This window comes from Dipodomys merriami, unplaced genomic scaffold (assembly GCF_024711535.1).
Source record: "Dipodomys merriami isolate MVZ:Mamm:240054 unplaced genomic scaffold, mDipMer1.0.p SCAF_662, whole genome shotgun sequence".
Classification (NCBI taxonomy): domain Eukaryota; kingdom Metazoa; phylum Chordata; class Mammalia; order Rodentia; family Heteromyidae; genus Dipodomys; species Dipodomys merriami.
Genome location: NW_027206249.1, coordinates 490,483 through 511,550, shown reverse-complemented (window position 1 = coordinate 511,550; position 21,068 = coordinate 490,483). Strand labels below are relative to the sequence as shown.

Below are 21,068 nucleotides of genomic sequence, written 5' to 3'. Positions count from 1 at the left end.
AATATACATATGCAAATATATGTACATATATATAAATCAGTGTTCAGTGATTTAATCAATAGTTCCCAGCACATTGTCATTCTCACAAAGTGTACATGATAAACTGCTCTGAGGAGCTGTGCTCTATGATGGGTATCCTTTGTTCTCACTTGCCCCATTACCTTGTTTTTCATCCTTGTGAACAACTTCGGTCTACTTACCATAGGATAGCTTTGTTTTCATTACATGTAGTTACTTACTGATAATCAAAGAAAAAGGTTGTTTGTAAAAGAAAAAGAACTTTTAAGTCACAAGATAAAATATCTTATCTATCCCAATGATTCCTTTGAGATAAAATTTATAATAGAAGTAAAAGTGAAAAGGAATTCCTAGATCTGTTGTTTTGCCATTTAGAATGGCAAAGAATAATATCACGTCACTCTTAGAATTCTTAAAGAATGCAAGGGAAACTGTTGGTCCCTATCATGTTCCCACAAAACCAGTGGATCCTGAAGGATAAAAGACCAGCAGAAATTCTAAGTAGCAGACATGGAGTATGAAAGAGAAAGACTATGAATGAAAAACGGTGAAAGAGAGAAGTAACATAATACTGAAAGTACATAACAGATAAACAAGAGCTGTATGAGAATATTCATACTGCTATCTTTAGACTCTACATGTACATTTGAAGGTATTTGATATATGATAACCCATCAACATAAAATATAAAATGATTTTGATAGAAAATAAAAATGATGAGTCCCTGCCTGGTTTTTGGATGAGATAGCTTCATAGAATGTGTTTGGTAGTGAACTTTCTCTTTCAATTTCATTGAAGAGTTGGAGGAGTATTGGTGTGAGCTCTGCTTTGAAGGCCTTGTAGAATTCCACTGTAAAACCATCTGGTCCTAGACTTTTCTTAGATGGGAGGTCTCTTATTGCTGTTTCTATTTCAGTGCTTGATATGGGCCTGGAACAACTTGGAAAAAATTATATTAAATGAAGTAAGCCAAGCCCAAAGAAACATAGGTGCCAGGGTTTCCCTCATTTGCAATAGTTAGTATATGTATGAGTCAAGCATAAAAGGTCAGATAAGGTGATGTTAGGAAAATGAACCCTAAGATATGTATTTAAATGTTTTTTTTCTTTCATGCATTTGTTTCTAACTCATTTATATGATTATTTCTTTGTTGCTTTGTATGTCCCTCCCCCACAGTATAACCCCTGCTTTCACTGTATTTGATGTCAGTATAATTTGTGGAGGGGAAGGGGAAAAACAAGTCGTTTAAATAAGGATGCAGATGGACCCATTGCAACAATGAGAAGTACAAGTTGTCATGTCGAAAATGAACTTTACAACTTTGGTGGGGGGTTGGGGGGAGGACTGGGTGAGGGGGGGAGGCTTGGAAGGAATGGGAAGGGGAAACAAAGGAGGAGGCTACAATGCTTGATAAGAAATGTACTCATTATCTTGCCCATGTAATTGTAACCCCTCTGTACAGTTTTTTCACAATAAAAAATAAAAAATAAATAAAAATAAAAATGACTCAGAAGAAATTATAAGTGCAAATACAATTTTCCCAGAAGAAATTTCTCAGAGATATTTCATGACTTTGAAAAGGATAAAGTGGCTGAAGTTAGTATAAATTTAGAAGTATGACAATTCACAAAAATATAAAAAGATATTCATATATTTCATTATATAACCCAAAGCAGAAAGCAAATGTTGTTTAGATGATTTTTTAAAACACAGTCTTTCAGGAGCTGGGAAGGTGGCTCAATGGTAGAGTGCTTGCCTTGCAATGCATGAGGCCCTGGGTTTGATTTCTCAGCACCACAGAAGTAGAAAAAGACGAAGGCTCAAGTGGTAGCGCTAGCCTTGAGCTGAGGGACAGCACCCAGGCCCCAGAGTTCAAGCCCCATGACCAACAAAATAAAAATCAACAAAACAATGCTGGGTGCCACAGCTCACGACTATAATCCTAGCTATGCAGGAGGCTGAGTTCTGAGGATCACAGTTCAAAGCCAGCCTGGGCAGGAAAGTCCGTGAGACTTATCTCTAATAAACCACTAGAAAACCAGAGTGGCACCATGGCTCAAGGGGTAGAGAGCCAGCCTTGAGCTGAAGAGTGCAGGGACAGCACTCTGGCCCAGAGTTCAAGCCTCACGACTGACAAAAACAAAAAACACAGGAGGTGAAGGGTAAACAAAGGAGGAGGTTGCAATGCTTGGTAAGAAATGTATGCATTATCCTGCCCATGTAATTGTAACCCCTCTGTACAGTATGTTCTCAAATAAAATAAAATAAAATATTTTAAAAAAAACCACAAAAACAGTCTCTCACTTTTGTGGTCTCAACTCTGTAATACCACCGCTTCAGATGAGGGCTAAGATTTTGGGTGTGGACATTTTTCATCCCTCCTGATTCAGACTGTACTTGATAATTTTTTTAATAAATATTTTGTTCTTAATTTTCTTCTTTGTAAACTCACATGCACCTATAAAAAATCTTTGGCCATCCCAGTAAGCTTCTCAAAGTACCTCCTGATGACGACTTATAAACAGTTGTATTATATTACAAAAAGGGAAACAATGCAACAAATAAAGAAAACCGAAAATTAAATATTAATGATTAATAAAATTAAAAAAAACAATTACCAGTGTTTTCAGTATTTGAAGTGTTCTACATATTATATTTTACTATTTTCTCATATTCCTGTGCATTTAAAACTGGCCAAGATTATGATGTTCAAACAGAGGATTTTGTTTGGGTTTTTATTTTGGGTCCGGTCGTGGGCCTGAACTCTGAGTCTGGGCACTGCCCCTCAGCTCTTCAGCTCAAGGCTAGTTCTCTACCACTTGAGCCACAGCACCACTTCTGGATTGTTTTTTTGCTTATGGGTGCTGAGTAATCGAACCCAGGACCTCAAGCACGCAAGGCAAGCGCTTTACCACTGAGCCAACTTCCCAGCCCTTTAAAAAGAGTTTTATAGGCTATGAGTAGTCTTTAAAGTTATCCACGAAGATTACTTTTTATGGTTCATCTCATCATTTGTATATGGCTTATATCATCATTTGTTCCTCACTAACATGTAAAGTAAGGAAGCCCTAAAAATTTAACAGAAACTATGTAGTTAACAAAGTCTTAACTCTTCACTCTGCTTCTTTACGCAAAGACTTTGCAACTTCTTATTGGTAATGTTTCTATAAACTCTGAAATGTACATAATTAGTACCATATGTCTGCTACCATAAACCTTAAATACTTTATAGAAAAGTTTATGACCTGCCAAACAGTCCTAATTTTGCCATACATAAGCAAATACCCAAAATTAAATACATTTAACACTTTTAACAAACCTTAACACTTGCTGCAGTGTTCATTATGACAGGTGCCTTGTATAGAATAATTGAATTCCTTCTCCTACACATCTCTTGAACAACAAATATCTGGAATTATTTTGTTTTTGACATGCCAATCTTGACTTTCTTCTTAAATGTGTGCTTATGTAAGAAATACATGGTACTAACAGCTTGTTGTATTGCTAAAAAAAAAAGAAATACATGGTTCTAAAATTTCACAAGAAATCTTTTGAGCTTACTTTTTTTGAATTGTCTAGTTTAAGAAAATCAATTACACTTTACATATAAAAAATGTTCTGTGCTCAATTAGGCAGCAAATACGCTAAAATTGGAACAATACAGAGATTAGCATGGCCCCTGAGCAAGGCTGACACGCAAATTAGTGAAATGTTCCATTTTTGCAACAACAGATGCTGGAGAGTATGTGGCTACAGGGACTCTACTGCATTCTTGGTGGGAGTGTAAACTTGTTCAACCACTTTGGAAAGCAATATGGAGGCTCATCAAAAGACTCCATATAAAGCTCTCCTATGACCCAGCAATCCCACTTTGGGGCATTTACCCAAATGATCACAAACAAGACCATACTAAAACTACCAGCACAACTATGTTTACTGCAGCATTATTTACAATAGCTGATATAGAGCCAACCCTGATGCCCCTCAGTAGATGAATGGATCAAGAAAATATGGGTGTATATACACAATGGAATTCTATGCCTCCATCAGAAAGAATGGTATCGCCCAATTTGTTAGGAATTGGAAAGTCTTGGGAAAAAAATGTATTAAGTGAAGTAAAACAAGTCCAAAGAAACATAGGTCCCATGGTTTCCCTTATTTTCAATAACTAATATATGTCTGTGATAAGCAGAATACATCAAAAGCTATGTGCATATGAGCAGATCAGATGATATTAAGGGAAATGAACCCTAAGATAGGGACACAAGTATTTGTTTACTTTCTTGTTATTGTTTCTAATGTACTTATGATGTGTGATGTGATTTTTTTTGTTTCTGTATATGTTCCTCCCCCACACTATAACCCCTGTTTTCATTGTATTTGAAGTTGGTAAACCAACATCCTGTGCATACGTTTCTCTAATTTGGCGAGGGGAAGGGAAATACAAAATGGTTAAATAGGGATACAGGTTAACCCATTGTAACAATGAGATGCACAAGACACTCTGTTGAAAAATGAACTTTACAATTTAGGCAGGGGAAGGGGGAGGGGAGTGTATTTGTGGAGGTGGGAGGGAAGGGATGGTGGGAGGAGGGAACAATGCTTGTTAGGAAATGTACTCATTATTTACTCCCAGAAATGTGACACCTCTGTACAGTTTTGGGTTTTTTTGGGTCCGGTTGTGGGGCCTGAACTCTGGCCTGGGCGCTGTCCCTCAGCTCTTCAGCTCAAGGATAGTGCTCTACCACTTGAGCCACAGCACCACTTCCAGCTTTTTCTGCTTATGTGGTGCTGAGGAATCAAACCCAGGGCCACATGCATGCAAGGCAAGCACTCTACCACTGAGCCACTTTCCCAGACCCCCATATTTATTCTTTTGTATGTGAACCACATTTTGAAATGGTCCCTTCATGCTGTGGTTTTGCTTTTCCTTCAATCCCATTCTACTGTCTCTATTGGATCACTCCCCAGTTACCACCTGCAGAGCAAAGCCTCTCCACTGAACCCCAGGCTCTGCAAACTCTGGCCCTCTTTAAGTTCTTTCTCTTTTCTCTGCCAGAATTTCTTCCTGATACTCCTTCCTACTGTCCTGGATACCTTCCTTGTAGATTTCCTCAAGATGCCCATGAGTGATGTGAGGTAGTCCCCAATCATGACTTGCTGTTCGTTACTGGTTACGAATCTTTAGCCACAATGTCTATCTTGAGAGTGCAACTAGGTCTTACCACTTGAAGGCCACTAAAACCACAAGTACCACATGTTCAGAATCTACCCATTATCATCCCCTTTTTAGTCACCTGTTCCTTCCCATTTCATCACAGGCCCACTGTAGGTGTACCGCCCTCCATTTGAAATGTCTCTACCTTCTTCTTTGCTTGTTTAAGCTGATTCAAAGTCCTGCCCTGAGCTCAGCACTTCTTTTCTAAAATGCCTTTCCCTAGCTGACTTCCCTCTCCCTAAACCTGTGTTCATCCCTTGAGAGCCTGATGTATGGTCAAAACTATCTAATAACACATTCTAGAAATGTGCCAGTATTAAGGTTTGTACTTAGAGCTTTGAGTCTTTTTCAGCTATTTTGGTCATGGCTGTCATTCTACCATTCAAAACATGTCTCCACTCTTGCTTTTTGCTGGTTGAGATAAGGCTCTCTTAGATTTGTCTACCTAGGCTAGCTTTAAATCTTATTCCTCAGATATCAACCTGCTGAGTAGCTAGGATTTTGAACATTATCAACATGAGCCACCAGAGCCTAGGTAGTCCTTCTTTTTCCAAACACCATACCTTTAGCTCTAAAGTTGGAAAAAGGACAAGAATTGCTACAGAAGTACTTATTTACCTTGATTTGGGAATATGACTTACCTTAGGCCACTTATAAGTACCAAGTTTTGTGTCAGTGTGTCTTCCTAACTCTAGAATCTGTAAATTCCAGATAATCATACCTGTGAAGGCATAATCTCTATGATATTCTTTCTCTTGTTTTTGATCCACTATTGCTTGGAAGAAAATACATGTAAGTCTTAGCGCTTTTCGGTTTCACACCTCTCATCAAATTCCACTTCAAAATAGGTTGCCCCTGGGCTAACAAAGACAGATACTTCATGGCAGTTATTTTCATAGTTATGGGCAGATTTCTTGGTCCATGTATGTAGTACCACAGGCTGTTCCTGCTGCCAGGTCTCAACATCCAGCTAGGCAGACAAATGAGTAGGAGAAAATTCCAGATACTATTACAGAACCAACTGTCACAATAGACTATCAGTGCTGTAGATCACAGGCTTTGACAGCCCTGATGAAATTTTACACAGGCTAAGCTGGTCAATAGACATCTATCACTCAGCAGAAGTGCATTAGGGTTATACTTTAGGGACTCATGCTTTTATCTTTTAGCAGTGACAGAACTATTTTTAAAAATAAGTACTGGTATGAATTCCACTGGAGAAAAACACTGAATTAAAAGTTTAAAGAGCTCACATTTTTACTTAGGACCTTGGCATGTCTAAGACCACTCTTTTTTCCTCTTAAAAATAAAGGAAGTTTTCTTTTTAGCTCATGATTCTAATCCTAGTTACCCAGGAGGCTGAGATCTGAAGATTGCAGTTTGCTTTGTCAGGAAAGTCTTATCTGCAATTAAAAGCCAGAAATAGCTCAAGTGGTAGAATGCTAGTCTTGAGAAAAAGGAGCTAAGGAATAGGCCCAGAATTCAAGAACCAATACTGGCAAAGAAACCGATTAGGATTAGATGCTGTGGCTCAAATGGTAGAGCACTGGCTTTGAGCTGAAGAGCTCAGGCACCATGCCCAGGCTCAGTTTAAGCCCCACAACCAACAAAAACATCAGGGTTGGAGGCATGGTTTAGTTGGTTGGTAGTGCACTACCTAATGAGCCAAAGCAACAGGTACTAAGTTTGAGTTCTAGTTTTACACCAAAAAACAAAATGAGAAAATAAAAAAGATCTGCTAAATGTATATGCCCTTTCTACTACCATCAGGCAGTTATGAAACTCAAAAAGATTATGAACAAATGTTATATAATAAAAATTAAGTATGGGAGATAATTCTTTTAAATACCAAACCTTCTTATTTGTCTTTCCATGTATATTTTCTCTTTTAGACTTCATTTTTTTGTGTGTGTGCCTGTCATGGAGCTTGAACTCAGGGTCTTGGTGCTGTCCCTGGGCTTTTTCATTCAAGACTAGCACTCCACCAATTGAGCCACATCTCGAGCCTACCCCTCCTCATCTGCCCCCCTCCCCCCAACTGGTTATTTGGAGATAAGAGTCTCATAGGCTTTCCTGCCTACACTGGCTTCAAATTGAAATCCTCTGATCTCAACCCTGAGTAGTTAGTATTACAGGTATGAGCTACAAGAACCTGGCTAGACAAATCTTTCAGACTTTATTTACATAGATTTTATGTAACTTAATATATTCTAAAATGATTAGATAAGTTATACAGCTTTTCTGCCTCCTTTCTAATGCTAATGACAAATCAAGGTGGTATTTACTATCCTTGTTGGCAAAAATACCAATAAAGCTTCTAGAGGCAATTTATTTGCATATATCTGTAGTCCAGTATGTTTTATTTGGTAGAGTCATATCTCTCTGAAGAGAGGAAGCAATACAGGTTAAGGGCCAACTCAAGTTACCTTGCTCAGTCCTCCTTCAGGGTCATTGCAGAGCTTCTTCAACAGCTTCTTCAACTTTCTCAAGAGAGTACAGTGTGAAAAGTCCAAAGAAGAGAAGTCTAGGAGAAAGATGACCTAAAGGAAGATGAAGTACTCAGTATTCACTGCACATGCTGGTATTTCCACCACTCCCTTCCCTGCTTATTGCAAATAGCCACTTCTCCTTACCAGTTGATGAGCTGCCATGGAAAACACTGAATTACACAGTTTTTCTACTACGGTTTTCCACTATTCTGTGACAAAAGGGATTCCAAAATCACTCTCATGCTTGCCAGAAACTGTCTTACATCTATCAAAGCATAAAGTAGTTAATATTTTATATGGTAAGAACATCATTTACTACATTATTACCAAGGGCAAAGCTAGGGAGGGCTATAGAAGCTGACTACCAACGCAGGGAGAAGGGAACAGCAGATCACAAAACCATTAAGCATCATCCTAATGAACAATGTCAGTCTAATTTCTTCTGAAAGGGAAAAGCAGTGAAAATTTCAGTAGTTGATATGAGAGATAGTTAAGTTTAAGGTGAGTTTTTGTCTTTGTTGCTTTTCAATGAAGTGGAGATATCACTCTAAGTTATGTCTTTGATCCCAGCACTCAGAAGGCTGAGGAAGAACTGAGAATTTCAAGGGCAGCCTGGGTAGACAGCAAGTTCAAGGCCAGCATGGGCTACACAGTGAAAACTTATCTAAAAAGAAGTGGTGATGCCTGTAGTCCTAGCTACTTGGGAGGACTACAGTTTAAGGTCAGCCTAGACAAGAAGTTTAAGAGAACTCATCTTGGGAGACCTCATTTCAACCAATAAAAATCTGAACATATGATTATATAGTTGTAGTTCCAGATATTTGGGGAATACAAATAGGAAAATTGCAGTTCAAGCTGGCCCAGACAGAAATGTAATACTCTATTTGAAAAATAAGTTAAGTAAAAATAGGAGGTGTGGCTGAGTTATACCTGCTTAGCAAGCAAAGCCCTGAATTCAAATACCAGTACTGTGAAAGAGTGAAAGAGAAAGGGAGAGGGAAAGGGAAAAGGAAAAGGGGAAAAGAAAAGGAACGGGGGAAGGAAAAGGGAAAAATATGAAAAATTGACCAAATGAGTCAGCTCTTAGCCTTCCCTTTCCTTTAGTTTACAATGGGTCCATGAATTAATGTTCTGATCTCCCAAGGCCTAAGTGGCTTGATACAGAACTCCAAGCATTTTGTCATAATTGCTGAGACCAAATTTGGCAGAAGTAAATAGTCAATTTCTCACCGTCTGTTGGATTTCATACAATTTTCTGTCGATTTACAGGAAACAAGTATCAATATTTTCAGTGATTTATAAAAGTTATAGATTTTAAAAGCTCCAGACTTTCTTTTGAGGGTGATGATTAACAGAGATGGCAGACTCCCCTGACATGCAATAATATCACTTACGAGTACTGTATGATTGCAAAGAGAATGACTAGGCAGCAGAATGACCAAATTCTAAATAAAAACACTAATGCTAATGGCTCATAACTGTAATCCTAGCTACTCAGCAGGCTGAGATCTGAGGATCAAAGTTTGAAGCCAGCCCAGGAAGGAAAGTCCATGAAGACTCTATCTGTAGCTAAGAAGCAAAAGGCCAGAAGTAGAACTATGGCTCAAGTGGCAGAGTGCTCATCTTTTTTTTTTTAATTTAAAATTTTATTTTATTTTATTTGAGAACATACTGTACAGAGGGGTTACAATTACATGGGCAGGATAATGCATACATTTCTTACCAAGCATTGCAGCCTCCTCCTTTGTTTACCCTTCACCTCCCTTCCCAGCCACCCCCCTTCCCCCCACCCAATCATACCCCCCTCCCCCCACCCACACCGACATTGTAAAGCTGGTTTTGACATGACATTTTGTACTTCTCATTGTTGCAACAGGTCCACCCGAATCCTTAAACGACTTGTTTGTCCCCATCTCCTCCACATGTTATACTGACATCAAATATAGTGAAAGCGGGGGTTACACTGTGGGGGAGGGACATACAAAGCAACAAAGAAATAATCTTATAAATGCATTAGAAACACATGAATGAAAGAAACGAAGACATTAAAATACATATTTAAGGGTTCATTTTCCTAACATCACATTATCTGACCTTTTCCGCTTGACTCATACCTATACTAGATATTGCAAATAAGGGAAACCATGGGACCTATGTTTCTTTGGGCCTGGCTTACTTCACTTAATATAATTTTTTCCAAACCTTTCCATTTCCTAACAAATGGGGAAATGTCATTCTTTCTGATGGAGGCATAGAATTCCATCAGAGTGCTCATCTTGAGCAAAAAAGCTAAGGGAAAGTGCCTAGGCCCTAAGTTCAAGCACTAGCACCTTCCCCCCCACTGCCCCAAGAAAAGAAAAAAAGGCTAGGCATGGTGGCTCATGCATGCAATCCTATCTACTCAGGAGGCTGAGTTCTATGGCAACTTGACTCTATCTCCAATTAACCAGGAAAAGGGCAGGAAGGGGTGCTGTGGCTCAAGTAGAGCAATAGCCTTAGGCAATAAAGCTCAGCCATAGCACTCAGGCCCTAGGTTCTAGACCCAGAAATGGGTCAAAAAAAAACAAAAATAATCTGAACAAGGTGGTGACACAGGCTTGTAACTTCAGCACTTGAGAGGCTGAGGCAAGAGAGTCACGAGTTCAGGGCACACCTCAGGTACATAGTGAAATATTGTCTCAACAAAACAAAAACTTCCAAATAACAAAAACAAAAGCGGAAATAACTATAGATCGGAACTGAAATAAGCCATATACATACTTGATGCGTGAGTTATAACTATCTGTTTTCAGGATTGTGTATTGATACTCACATTTTTTCTATAAGGTACACAGCAAGATCTTTGGCTCCAGAGTCTGTGCTCTTCAGTTGCAAATGGCACCGGGAGAGCAGGCTACCTTGCACAGACCAGAACAGAGAAAAGACCACAGAGCCAACTTCCCCTGGTGCTCACTGAGCATCAACAGCTCACACTACAAAGAAACAGACAAACAGGAAATGTCCAAATAATGTGTTCCCAGAACTTGGGCAGGAGCTATCTCTATAGAAGCAGCTGTCACTGGCAAAGCAAAAACAAAAACCTATGTGTATGGGGCAAATTTATGAAAGAGCATTCAATCTAGAAGTGAACCAAGAAAAATGGTTTTAGGAAAACTTCCCTATTGCTCTGCATTTTTGTGGAACATACAAATGTTTTTTTTGGCTCCACAAGAAAACTTCTGCACCCCAAGAAGCCCACCCAATTGTTCATCTCTTTCTTGTAATGAATCTTCTGTCTCTGGGCCCTTCTCCTGAGTTTTCAATCAAATCTCCCACTAGCAGTGTTGAGGGAGAATGGAAAAGAAGGTGTGAGTCTGATCAAGGTACATTGCATGAGTTTTGTTGTGTTTTGTTTTTGTCAGTCGTGGGGCCTGCAATCTGGGCCTGCAATCTGGACTGTCCCTCAGCTCTTCAGCTCAAGGCTAGCAAACTAACACTTGAGCCACAGTGCCACTTCCAGCTTTTTTCTTTTTGCTTATGTGGTGCTGAGGAATCGAACCCAGGGCCTCGTACATGCAAGGCAAGCACTCTACCACTGAGCCACTTTCCCAGCCACACCCCAACCTAAATTGTAAAGTTCATTTTTCAACATAACATCTTGTACATCTCATTGTTGCAATGGATCCCTCCCCCATAGCATAACCCCTGTTTTCACTGTATTTGATGTTGGTATAATTTGGGGAGGGTAAGGGGAAGAAAAACCAAGATGTTTAAATAGAGATGTGTTTCTAATGTGAAACAAAATTACTTAGCAGAATATCTGACTACTATAATTTTACTTTCAAACTTACCCTATATTTTAATATCAAATCACATATATTATGCCAGTGTCTAAGCTCAAATTGCCTTCAATCATTTCATTTCAGTCATATATAATAGGGGCAGGCAGGCCACTGCAGCTCACACCATTTAATAAAGAGATAGACTTTGAGAGGATTTCAGTTCAAAAAGAGTCTAGGAAAGAAATTATCACCCATTTCACACTATAAGGTAGGGATTTTGGAATGCAACCATGATCCCAGCTACATGGCAGACATAGGTAAGTAGGAGTATAGCCTCTGTACAGCTGGGTGCAAAAATTGCTAATCTGTGAGCAAACTAATTTAAACAAGAAATGATGGGTGGAATGCCTCAAATGGTAGAGTACCTGTCTTGCAAACACAACATCTAAACTCAAATCAATATCCTGAAGATAAAATAAGGAAAGGAAAGGAAAGCCCATATTAAGCCATGTGTTAAACGTGAAGATTTATACTTAACTATTTTAGCTATAAATGCCATCATTTATTTCTAGGGGAAGACATATTTTGTGTCAAGCTTACATGAAAAATAACAGACTATATACAAAGCTTTGGTAAAACACAGGTGTGACATACAATGGTGGCCACTTAAATTTGCATGTACAGTGAACCATATTGCAGGGGTGTTAAGGTTTGTGGAAGTCCATCCTTCTGATGAATTTGTCATGATGAAATTGCCTAACCATACAGTTCACTGGGCAGATCCTGCTGGAACATATATACATATAGATTCACAAGTGAAAATAACCTTTCCAATGAATAAATTCAGTAAACAGATGCCTTTCCCACATAACTTTTTACCTGAAGCAATGCATTTCTCTTTTTTTTTTTTGTCAGTCGTGGGGCTTGAACTCTGGGCTTAGGCACTGTCCCTGCAATCTTCAGCTCAAGGCGAGTGCTCTACCATTTGAGCCACAGCTCCACTTCCGGTATTCTAATGGTATATTGGAGATAAGAGTCTCACGGACTTTTCTTGCCCAAGCTGGTTTTGAACTGTGATCCTCAGATCTCAACCTCATGAGTAGCTAGATTACAGACGTGATCCACCGGCGCCCAGCTTCAATGCATTTCTTAAAGTATCCAACACTATATCACACTTATATGGTTGCTGATTCCTTTCAGCTTTTTTTTATATTGAGCACTGAGTATTTCTTGTCTTCTATTCTTCAAAATGTCTTCCATTAAACATACTTGTGTAAAATTCCTTTCAATAGAAAATGAAAAAGACATTGTCTAATCTGGCTCTTCATATGTCAACAAAATATTTTTTTTATAATTTCAAGTATATTTTCTGCTCTAGACTTATATCTGTACATCTCACATCCCTCTTTTCCAATGATACTTTATTGGAAGGAGAAAAGGAAGGATCATTCTGTTACTTTGGGAGCTTATGTTACTAGCCACTTCAATAAGCCTTATGGAAATGGAATTCTGAAACCATTCATTAGAAAGATATCTTATAAATGCGTTAGAAACAAATGCATGAAAGAAAAAAAACATTTAAATACTTATCTTAGGGTTCATTTTCCTAACATCACCTTATCTGACCTTTTCTGCTTGACTCATACATATACTAGATATTGCAAATAAGGGAAACCATAGGACCTATGTTTGCTTGGGCTTGGCTTACTTCACTTAATATAATTTTTTCCAAGTATTTCCATTCCTAACAAATGGGGCCATGTCATTCTTTCTGATTTGTTTCTAATGCATTGATAAGATTATTTCTTTGTTGCTTTGTATGTCCCTCCCCCACAGTATAACCCCTGCTTTCACTGTATTTGATGTCGGTATAATTTGTGGAGGGGAAGGGGAAAAACAAGTCATTTAAATAAGGATACAGGTGGACCCGTTGCAACAATGAGAAGTACAAGTTGTCATGTCGAAAACGAACTTTACAACTTTGGTGGGGGGGGGGGAGGATTGGGTGAGGGGCCGGGGGAGACTGGGAAGGGATGGGAAGGGGAACAAAGGAGGAGGCTACAATGCTTGATAAGAAATGTACTCATTATCTTGCCCATGTAATTGTATCCCCTCTGTACAGTATTTTCACAATAAAAAATAAATTAAAAAATAAAGATGTCTTGAAAGTCACCTTTCTACACACTCATGCTTTTCCCTCAAGTAAATCAAAGAATTTAAAATAATTAACATTTTAAAGCTAATGTGCAAAAATGCACATAAATGGTCTAAAAATATAATCTTACCAAGCAGATATTTCCAAGAATTATTTGCAGTGTAAGGCACCACCTTCACCCAATGTCATACAACATGTATCTGCCAGTAGCATAACCCAAAACTAGGCTAAGGAATCTAGTATCTGCTACCATACTTTTTTTTGTCAGTCATGGGGCTTGAACTCTGGGCCTGGGGACTGTCCCTGAGCTCTTCAGCTAAAGGCAAAGGCTCTATTAATTGATCCACAGCACCATTTTTTGTTTTCTTTGGTCAATTGGAGATAAGAGTTTCATGGACTTTCCTTGCCTGGGCATACTTTGAACTGTGATCCTCAGATCTCAGCCTTCTAAGTAACTAAGATTACAGGCGTAATCCTCCAATGCCCCACTGCTACCATACTTTTGAATGTCCTTTGTCTAACACTATTTGTCTTAACAATTAGTTGAAATCTATAAACAATATAAAATTTGGAATAAAACATTTACCAATAATACAAAAAAGTTCTCTTTCAGCATGTGTTTAAAATAATTGTATTTCTGTATATATGAGGAATTAGATTAAATTAATTCCTTTCATTTCTGATCAATATGTATAACACCACTGGTCATGTCAGGCTTGGAAGGCACAGAATAGACTTTGACACATTAAGCACTAGAATTGATCCAAGCACTGCCCATAAGAAGAACAACCATAGGGCTATGAAGGTGGCTCAGTGGTAGAGCTCTTGCTTTGCATGCATGAGGCCCTGGGTTCGATTCCTCAGCACCACATAAGCAAAAAGAAAAAAAGCCAGAAGTGGCGCTGTGGCTCAAATAGTAGAGCTCTTGCCATGAGCTGAAGAGCTGAAAGGCAGTGCCCAGGCCCAGTTTCAAGCCCCACGACTGACAAAAAAAAAAAAATCTTTCCATTTCCTAACAAATGTGGTAGTGTCATTCTTTCTGATGGAGGCATAGAATTCCATTGTGTATATATACCACATTTTCTTGAGATAATCAACTACTGAGGGACAGCTGGGTTGGTTCCATATCTTAGCTATGGTAAATAATGCTACAATAAACATAGTTGTGCTGGTAGTTTTGTGTGGTCTTGTTTGTGATCATTTGGGTAAATGCCCAAAAGTGGGATTTGTTAGGAAATGGAAAGACTTGGAAAAAATTATATTAAGTGAAGTAAGCCAGGCCCAAAGAAACATAGGCCCCATGGTTTCCCTTATTTGCAATAACTAGTATATGTCTGAGAGAAGCAGAAAAGGTCAGATATGTTGATGTTAGGTGAAATGAACCCCAAGATAAGTATTCAAATGTTTTTTTCATACAATTGTTTCTAACATATTTATATTGCTTTGTATGTCCCTCTCCCAGCATATAACCCCTGCTTTCACTGTATTTGATGTTGGTATTATTCGTGGAGGGGAAGGGAAAAAACAAATGGTTTAAATAAGGATACAGGTGGACCCATTGCAACAATGAGATGTACAAGTCGTTATGTCGAAAAACAAACTTTACAACTTTGGCGTGGGAGAGGGGTTGTGGGTGGAAGTGGAGGGGGAGATAAGAGTGGGCAGGGGGAGGGGGTAAGGAGGGGGGATATGTGAAGGTATAGGAAGGGGTAACAAAGGAGGAAGCAACAATGATTGATAAGAAATGTACTCATTGTCTTGCCCATGTAATTGTAAATCTTCTGTAGGGTATTTTCATAGTAATAAAAAATTAGAAAAAAAAACAGTGTGATTTAGTGCTACTGAAAATATAAAAATTTGATAAAATTACAACTCTCTTAATTCATTTGTCCATTCAACTATAATAGAGGGGGGCGAATAGTGTCTCAATCCTTTAATTCCAGCTGCTCAGGACATTGAGATCTGAACATATTGACAGGGAATTCTGTGAGACTCTTCACCAGACAGCTAGAAGTGGAGATATGGATCAATTTGTAGAGTGCTTGCTTTCAGAAAATAAGTTGAGGAAAGCAGCTGTACCCCAGGTTCAAACCCCAAAGCTAGCAAAAATTAATTAATTAAATTTATAGAGAAATAAAGTATTATGAACTGTCATCTAAATAATATTGTATATATAAGTATATAAATGTGACAATTCTATAAACATATTTATTATTATCTATTTAATTGATAATCATTTATTTTCATTATATATTACACTAGGTTATATTATATTTATTATATTTTATTATGTGTTTTATATATTATATAATATAGTATAAATTTATATTATAAATACATTATATATTACATATACTAATCATATAATATACACAATTATATAATAAGTAATGTTATACTACATCTATAAGATAATTAAATATATTTGAAATATATACTGTAAAACAATATATATGTATATATATTAGAAACGGTCATCTAAATACAAGCAAATGTTTATTCCTTCCCTCTAGAGTAGATTCGTGTATCATACTGAACTAATGATTTATATATTGACATATTTAAAGATGTAAGCCATCAGGCCAAGGAGTGAATAAAGGCACCTTTTGTTGCAGAATAGATTGCATACACAATATTAGGTAAATGATAACAGGTTGCTTTCATTTACCTAGTATGAGTAAGATAACAAGTTGTTATCATACTGACAGGAATAACATAAAACACAGAGAATCTCCCTGGTGAGGCTGACACTTGTGTATAGTCCTAGATATTTCGAATGTGGATATCTGAGAATTCATGTGTGAAGCGAGTCTGGACAGAAAGTTCATAAAACTCTCATCTCCAATTAACCAGCAACAATCCAGAAATGGAATTGTGGCTCAAGTAATAGGATGCCAGTTTTGAGTGTAAAATGTCAAAGGAGAGTGCAAGTCCTTTCATGCAAATTCCAGAAATGGCATGAAGAATAAAAATCAAAACCAAAGCATAAAACACATCGAAACACAAAAGGACAAAAGTTATGCAAACTTAAATGCTACATTGAGAGATAGAGCACACTAAATACAAAAAAAAATGACATTTAGACATTTTCACTCAATTGAAAAATAAACCAGGATAAGGTGGTATATATACACAATCGAATTTTTCTCATCCATTAGAAAGGATGATACTGCATCATTTTAAGGAAATGGTAGGACCTGGTAAAAACTCGATTAAGTCAAGAGAAACTAAGAATGTATGTTTTGTCTCACCTGAGGAAGATAGAATTAATCTCTAAATATACAATAGACAATTGGGTACACTTGGTGTATATAAGTGTAAGGACTGAAATATGATAGATTCATATTAGAAATTAAATGATATAATTTATTAGAAAAACTAACTTATAGTCCAACAAAATAAACACTAGGAATCAAGTAATCATAGGTGACAGTGAGATCAAGACCAGAAAGGCAAATTAATGAAGAGGTGAAGAAATAGGGGCTGAAAAGGTGGCTCAGTGGTAGAGTGCTTGCCTTGCATGCATGAGGCCCTGGGTTCAATTCCTCAGCACCACATAAGCAGAAAAAAGATAAAGTACCACTGTGGTTCAGGTGGTAGAGCACTAGCCGTGAGTTGGAGAGCTGAGGGACAGCACCTAGGCCAAGAGTTCAGGCCCCCGACTAAAAAAAAACCAATGTGGAGAAATAGTTATAAAATCAAATTTGCAACTAAAATTAATTATTGTAAATATGCATTTAATTTTACATATATTTATTGTTTATAACTATAGTCTTTTTGTACTTCTTGCCTTTTTTGCTTTTAAATTCTTTCAATCTCTTTGTTGTGTGGAAAATGCACAGACCATGTTACCTTTACCTATGCCTCTTGTGTTGCTGAGATTAATGGCATGAGTCACCATGCTTCACTTATTTGTGCAGATTGGGACTTGTAAAGTTTTGTCTAGGCTATGTTCAAAGTGTGATACTCTTGATCTCTGATTTCTGACAGTGATCATAGATATGAGCCGGCACATAAGGCCATTTATCCCACTTGGAAGACATGAAGTTTAATTTCCCAAATGACATACAAGACGACAAACAGAAAAGTAATCCCTTAATTCTGGTAAAGATGAGTTTCTAATGTGAAACAAAATTACTTTTTAAAATATCTGACTATTGTTGGCTGGGAAGATGGCTCAGTGCTAGAGCGCTTGCCTTGCATGCATGAGGCTCTGGGTTCCATTCCTCAGCACCACATAAGCAGAAGAAAAAAAAAGCCGGAAGTGGTGCTGTGGCCCAAGTGGTAGAGCACTAGTCTTGAGCTGAAGAGCTGAGGGACAGCGTCCAGTCCCAGAGTTCATGCCCCACGACTGGACCCCCCAAAAAAAAGTTTATAAAAAAAATCTGACTATTGTAATTATATTTTCAATCTTACCCTATATTTTAACATAAAAAAACAGTGATTAAACTCAAATTTCAGGTATGCAACTGTGGCTTCCACCTGTAATCCTAGTTACTTGGGGGACAGAGATCCCAAGATCATGGTTAAAAGCCAGCCTGGGAAGGAAAGTCTGTGTGACTCTTATCTCCAAAATTAATCACAGAAAAAACCTGAAGTGTCACAGTGGCTCAAGTGTCAAGCCAAAAAAGCCTAGGAACACTGACTAGACCCAGAGTTCAAGCCCCAAGACTGGCAAAAAGAGACTATTATTGCCTTTAATCATTCATTTGGATCACCTATACTGAGAGCAGGCTATTGGAGTTCACATAATTAACTGAAGAGGTAGAATTTGAGAGTATCATAGTTCAGAATCAGTCTGGGAAGGGAGGTATTAAGATTTCCATATCACTGTAAAGCCAGGCAGGTTGGAATGCATTCATGATCCCAGCTACTTGGCAGACCAAAGTAAGAATGAGCTTAGCCTAGCTTCTGTTTGACCATCAACAAAATTGATAATGTATTGGCAAAATCAGTAAATAAAAAGATTGTTGATGTGTCTTTATTTGTAGAATACCTGTCTCGCAAACAAAATATCTAAATTAAAATTAAATTAAAATTAAAAGAAAGTGAAAGGAAGGTGAGAAGGAAGGAGGGTGGGAGGATAGGAAGGAAGGAAGGAAGGAAGGAAGGAAAAAGGGAGAAAGAGAAAGAGAATGGTAAAAAGAAATATAGAAAACATATAGTCAACATGTGTTAGATGTTAATAGTGACACTATACCATGATAGATATAATTGTCATCATTTATTTCTAGGGGAAGCCTAGATAAAACAAGAGCAGATTTCAGCCATGGATACATGCATGTGTTCACCATCCACGAACTGTTACTGCTGCCTCCTCCTGGACCAGAAGACATCCAAATAAACAAAAATAAAGCCTAAATAAAACAATAGCATACATATACAGAGCTTTGGTAAAACCCAGGCCTGGCTTACAGTGTTGGACCAACAGGATTGCATATCTAGTGTTATTTCAGGTATGGTAAAGTCCATGAACCTAATGATCTTACAATGATGAAATTGCCTAACCACATAGTTCCCTGGGCATATCACTGCTGAAACAAACATTCAGTCAGAGGTTAACAAAAGTAATATTTACAATGAAATAGACTGAACAACATGACATTTTGATCAAAGATATTTTTACCTGATTCGTTGTATTTCTTAAAGTCTCCAGTTATATATCACACATACAAAGTTCCTGATTCCCTTCTGCTTCATTATTGTCTTTTTTGTTTGTCTGTTTCAGAAATACACAGGGCATTTCTTATATTTTTGTCTTATGTAATAATTATATAATTATGTAATTATATAATTATACTTTTCTATTTCTAAATTTTACCTGTATAATCACAATTCATTTTTTTCCAAAGGGCACCTTAGTGGAAGAAGGAAACGGAAAGTTAATTCTGGTACTTAGAGAACTTCTGTTATTAAAACTCCAGTACATGTATGGAAAGGAACTCTAAAATTATACTTTTGCACACTAATACTCTTTCCTCAACCAAAATAGCTAATATTCTTAAAGTTAATGGGCACAAATGTGCATAAATTTTTTTAGAAATAAAATGAACACTTATGAAACATTACTGATACTTGCAAAGAATGCTTTACAGTATAAGATAACACCTTCACACAATATGTATCTGTCTGGTACTATAACCCCAAACTAGACTATGGCATCTAATAACTATCACACTTGGATGTTTTCTTTTTGTAAAACTATTTTATCGTGTTGAGTAGTATGAATTGTATACCAATTTAAAATCACATTTGGAATAAAACAGGTACTAGGTAAGACTTTTGTGGATGAGGTGGTGTGGGGTTTCCAATGAAGCCCTCTCGGTTCATAGGAAGGAGTTTGCACTGCCACAGCCTCTGTGGTGGAGCAGGGTAGGGCTTTGAGAGTGGAGGCCAGGCTGGGTAGGGCTTTGAGACATTTGGGCGGGGGGTAGGAAGTAATGGATTTGTTAGGGGTTGAGTTTCTGGTGGAGCAGGACAGGGCTTTAGGAAGGAGGCTGACAGGTATCCCAGTGTCCAGTGCAAAACGGCAGGGTTAAAGGGAAGATGTTGTTTGCAAGGCCTGGCTAAGAGAAGAAGGCTGCAAGTGAGGAGGTGTAATGACCTGTGAGCGAGAACATCCACATAAGCACAGCTAAAGGTGTCAACGGTGCTTTACTAATATGTCTGCAACCCTGTCCTAGGTTATTAAAATTAGGAGCAACTGCAAACTCCAGGGGGTAAGTTGTTTTCCTTTTTCCTCTTTCTTGCAAGCCTCACCTCTCCACTCTCCACTGACCTCTTTTCAGGCCTCCTGCCTTGTCACAGGCCTCTCCACCTCTTCACAAGCCGCTGGGCTCGCTGAACTCCTCTCCACTCTTCACAGGCCTCTGAGGTCTCTGCAGGCCTTTCTGGCCTCTGTTCAAGCCTCTGCTCCTCTCAAGCCTCTCAGCTCTGCCCAGTTCTCTCAGCTGCCTAGGGCTTCCCCAGGCCTCCCTGCCTGCCTGGACCTTTTCTGGCATTCTCTGGCAGCCTGGGATTTCCCAGACCTCTCCTTGATCCAGTTTCCTCAGGCAATCCCGGGCTCTTCTCAAGCCTTAGGAGAGCCGGGCACTGCTCTGCTCCAGGAGCCATGTCTCTTGTCACGTGTCTGTTATGGCATCTCATTCTTTCCATCCCCTTGGAAGCCCCTCTTCCTATATCTGGTGGCCTGTCCCCCAAGCCACCCTTTGACACTGCTACCCCAAGTGTCCTGGCATACATGAGGGTGGCATCAGTGTGGGGCAGGACATCCTCGCCCCTCAAGCTCTCACAGAGGTTACTTAGAGGAAGGGTTACTGGTGGAGCGCTGTGGGCCTCCATGGGATAGGCAGGGTGGGATTTCCCGTCTAGCAGGGTGGGAAATTTGAGGGAAGAGGCTGATGGAAGGCAGGGTTTCTGGTGGAGGA

At 38.5% G+C, this 21,068-nt stretch overlaps 1 non-coding gene across 1 annotated transcript; it reads left to right on the top strand.

The window, feature by feature from the left end:
* Positions 1-3,638: 3,638 nt before the first annotated feature.
* LOC138815720 (U6 spliceosomal RNA) lies at positions 3,639-3,742 on the top strand. The gene has a single exon (XR_011368431.1). It is a non-coding gene; the product is annotated as a U6 spliceosomal RNA (small nuclear RNA).
* Positions 3,743-21,068: the final 17,326 nt, after the last annotated feature.